Source organism: Canis lupus, chromosome 1, assembly GCF_048164855.1.
Source record: "Canis lupus baileyi chromosome 1, mCanLup2.hap1, whole genome shotgun sequence".
NCBI lineage: Eukaryota > Metazoa > Chordata > Mammalia > Carnivora > Canidae > Canis > Canis lupus.
Window position 1 is genome coordinate 119,426,049 of NC_132838.1, and position 4,066 is coordinate 119,430,114.

Below are 4,066 nucleotides of genomic sequence, written 5' to 3' on the forward strand. Positions count from 1 at the left end.
CCGGCTGCGGCTGCGGCTCGGGCTCGGGCTCGGGCTCGGGCTCGGGCTCCCGCGGCGGCTCCGGCGGCGGCTCCGTGCGGCGGTGCAGGCCGGCAGCGCGCGGGGCCACATCGGCCGCGGCGTCACGGGCCCCGCGGGGGCTCAGCGGCGGCCGCCAGGGAGGCCCCCCGCCCGCCGCTGCCCCCGCGCCCCCGGCGCCCCGCCGCCGCCCGCCCGCGCCCCGGGGCCCCCCGCGCGCCCATGCCCCGCGGCAGCCCGCCCGCCCGGTGCTCGGCGGCTCTGCGGGTCCTCGCGCCCGCCCGGAGCCCGCCCGGAGCCCGCCCGGAGCCCGCCCGGAGCCGGAGCCGGAGCCCGGAGGCCGCGCCGCCACAGCCACGTGACGCGCCCGCCGAGCCGCAGTGGCGCGGGCCGCGCGGGGGAGGCGGCGGGCGGGGGGCGCGGGCGGGGCGGGCCTCGGCGCTGGACAGCTCCGCGCAAGCCACCGGCCGCCCGCCCGCGCGCACCCCCGCCCCCCGGAGCCCGCGCTGGAGCCCCGCCCGGGCGCACCACCTGCCCCCGCCAGCCCGCGACCTGCCCCCCCCCAGAGCCCGGGCCCACGACCTGCCCCCCCAAGCCCGAGCCCGCGACCTGCCCCCCCCCCCCCGCCTGAGCCCACGACCTGTCCCCCCCAGCCCGGGCCCACGACCTGCCCCCGCCCCTAGCCCGCGACCTGCCCCCCCCAGCCAACAACCAGCGCCCCCCAGCCCGGGCCCAAGACCTGCCCCCTCCTCCCCCCCCAGCCCGAGCCCACGACCTGCCCCCCCCAGCCCGGGCCCACCACCTGCCCCCCACCCCTGGAGCCCGCCAGGCCGCTGTGCGCGGAGAGGGGCAGGGGGTACCGAGGGCAGGACCCCGCCAAAGCAGTGCAGGGCTCAGGCCTGCGTACTCCGCCAGGTTGCCCTGTTCCCGCCTCCCCCTACCCTCGCCCCTCCTTTGCCCCCCAGCCCACCGGCCCCCCGCGGATCCCCAAGATGCGTCCTTGGAGCCAGGCTTGCGAGAAGATACTGGGCAACGGCTTAGGCCTCTGGAAATTCACCCCTTCCGGGGGACCCCTGAGCCCACCTGACCGCTGGGGTCACGCCCTGGGGCACGGAAGCGAGGCTTGCTTTTCCGGCTTGGGGCTGCCCCTTGGGAGTGGTGTCAACCGGGGGCCTGGTCCAGAAGAGACAGTCACCTGGGACTGACGCAGAGAAGAGCTGAGGACGCCATTTAGAGTCAGGCAGGGCCAGCCCTCCGTCCCCGACACTAACGAAGTCACAGGGGTCTTGACCTCTGCGCCCAGCCTGCCCTGAGCTGAGGCTGGGAGCTCTCTCCAGTTACCCCCACTCCCTTCCACACCCTCCCTTTTGGAGAGAAGGCAAAGAGGAACTGAAATGGCATCAGTGAAAGGTGTAGACCCAGTAACTCACTAACTCCTTACGGTGCAGGCCAACTGGATTTTAATTTTTAAGAAGCGAAGGGGGAACACCTTGTAGTTTTTCTGCGAGTGTGTCCGTTGTCTCTCTTCTAATTCCACTGATGATTTTTCAAAAGCCGACTTCTTCTTGAGAGACGCAGCACATGATTTAAGAATCAAATAGCAAGATAAATGGCTCGTTTATGGTAAAGAGCACCAGCCTACAATAATCTGGCTTCAGAATTTCCCCGAGACTGCGGACCGCTCACGTAATAATGAGCATTTACGCGTGGCAAAAATGTCCAGCAGAATTGCTGAACTGGCAGGGAATGTCCACGGTTGCGTTTCCACTTGAGGATGCTTTCCAGAAGCGTGTCTTCCCAAGCTGTGAAAGGAATCCGTGGTGGAGAGCAAGGCTGTGGGGGGTCCTATGGGAGCCTGAGGCAAAAGGGAAGATGTGAGCCCCTATATACATTTATCAAAATACCCTCCCATATTTTTAACTAAGTGCAAAGATGAATAAAAGCTCACAAAGTTGCCCCATTTGTCCACACCCCTTTGTCAACCCTCATAAGCCCGCATGGCAGGGGGACAGCCCAGCTACCTGGGAACTTTGGACTGGTTAAAAACAACTGTTTCCATTGCACGATAGTTCAGGATCCGAAAACAAACAGCCACCACCTATCTGTAGTTAAACTTTTGATATTTTGTTCATTGTGGATTTTTTGCATTTGTTTTTTTAAATAACTTGTATTTTTTTTAAGATTTGTTTTTAGATTGTTTATTCATTTATTTGAGAGAGAGAGAGAGAGTGTGTGTGTGTGTCTGTGTGTGTGTGAGAGGGTGGGAGGGGCAGAGGGAGAGGGAGAAGCAGACCCCCCCACCCCCCGTTGAGCAGGGAGCCTGATTCGATCTGGGGCTCAATGCAAGGCTGGATCCCAGGATCCCGGGGTCATGACCTGAGCTGAAGGCAGCCGCTTAACCGACTAAGCCACCCAAGTGCCCTTAAAATAACTTTTAAAGACATGGTTTAATTAATGAGTTTTTTGGCACAAAGCGACTGCTTGCCCATATCCAGATCATAGCTACCTGGTGCCCCATTTCTAGTTTAGTGCCCCCTAGAGGCTGCCACCTGGGACAGGGCTCCGACTCGGTTCCCCAGTGTAGCCCCCGCCTGGTCCTCTCCCCCAACCCAGCTAACCACTTCTGGAATGGTTCCTGGCAGCCCAGTGTCTGCTGCGGGACTCAACACCCCACCTCAATGACCCTGCAACTTTTTAACAAACATCCTGATGAGCTCCAGCGTCCGTTGTAACCAGGAGTTTTCCATCACACCCAAACTCTTCCAACTAGTCGAGAATTTAGTGCTGGAAAGAAGGTGATGTCAGTAATGGCCCCAAGGACTTGCAGGCCGGCAGGGGCAGATGAGGGAGGCACAGGGTTGGGGGGCCCAGGCAGGGGCTCAGGGTCCTCCTGGCGGGAAGCAGGTCTCCCGAGATAGGAGGAAGCAAAGCTGCTGACACTCACGTGTGTTTCATGAGATGCGGAGTGTCGGCCACCGAGGCCTTCGGCCAATCTGCTCCAGGAGTAAGGACAGGGAAGGGGCAGAGTTGTCCCACAGAAACTTCTGTCCAGAAGAACGGGGTCACGGCCAATGCTCATTCACAGCCACATTCCCCAAGAACCCTGCAGGACGAAGAGGCCGCCACGGCTGCTGGAAAGCTCCCCAGAGCTTCCTCCGTCATTTGCCTGCGGCCAGACACAAATGCAAGCCCGCTCTTAGCCAACCGGTCGCCAAGTTGGACGGTCACTGTCTTTCTTGATTTTAAAGAGTTAGAATTTACTTGGGGATCAAAGGCTAACGGTGACTTCGGCAAGTAAAAGTATAACAAAGCTCATGACCACCTCATCCAGGTTTACTGCAGGTGCCTTCCAGGAGGGCCAACCCTTCTTTGTCCAAACTGCACTCCAGCCCGGACACTTCTTGCGCTGCAGTCTGCGCCTTCCCCTTGGGCCCTGCTCAGGTCAGGTCACGGTCACATCATTTCCTGAGTCAATGACCCCCACCCTGACCCCCCCAACCACAATGCATCACTAAGTCTTGACAGCTAGCCCCTACCATGTATCTCAGTCGGCCACTTCTCTCCATCACCACGGCGCCTTCCTGGTCCCAGCCATCATCTATCTCCGATCCCTTAGGTCTCGAAGAAGCCTCCGGCACGGCCCCCTGCCTCCCAGTCAGCAGCTCACATTTGCAGCGTGCAAAATGGATCATGCCCCCTGCAGAAAATACTCCAGACCCGACCTCAAGGTTTTTACCCTGAGCTCCATGATCCCCTGGGATGACCAGTTCTGCCTGTCATCCTCTCCAAGCACCCCCTCCTCCACCCAACTCGTCCTGGCCTTGGAGCATTTCCACTCTTCCCAGAGCTATTTTCTACTCTTCCCTCGTTGTGCCAGGAGGATAGCCAGGAGACAGAGCCAGAGAGCACTTGGAGAGATGTTCTCAGCCCTGTGAGCAGCCTCTCCAGGATGTGGACATACTGACTGACCCCCAGGCTTCAGGCCCCCCTTGGAGAGAAGCACTCAAGCCCCCCAGGCCAGCTACTCACTCAAGCCATGAGAAGACAG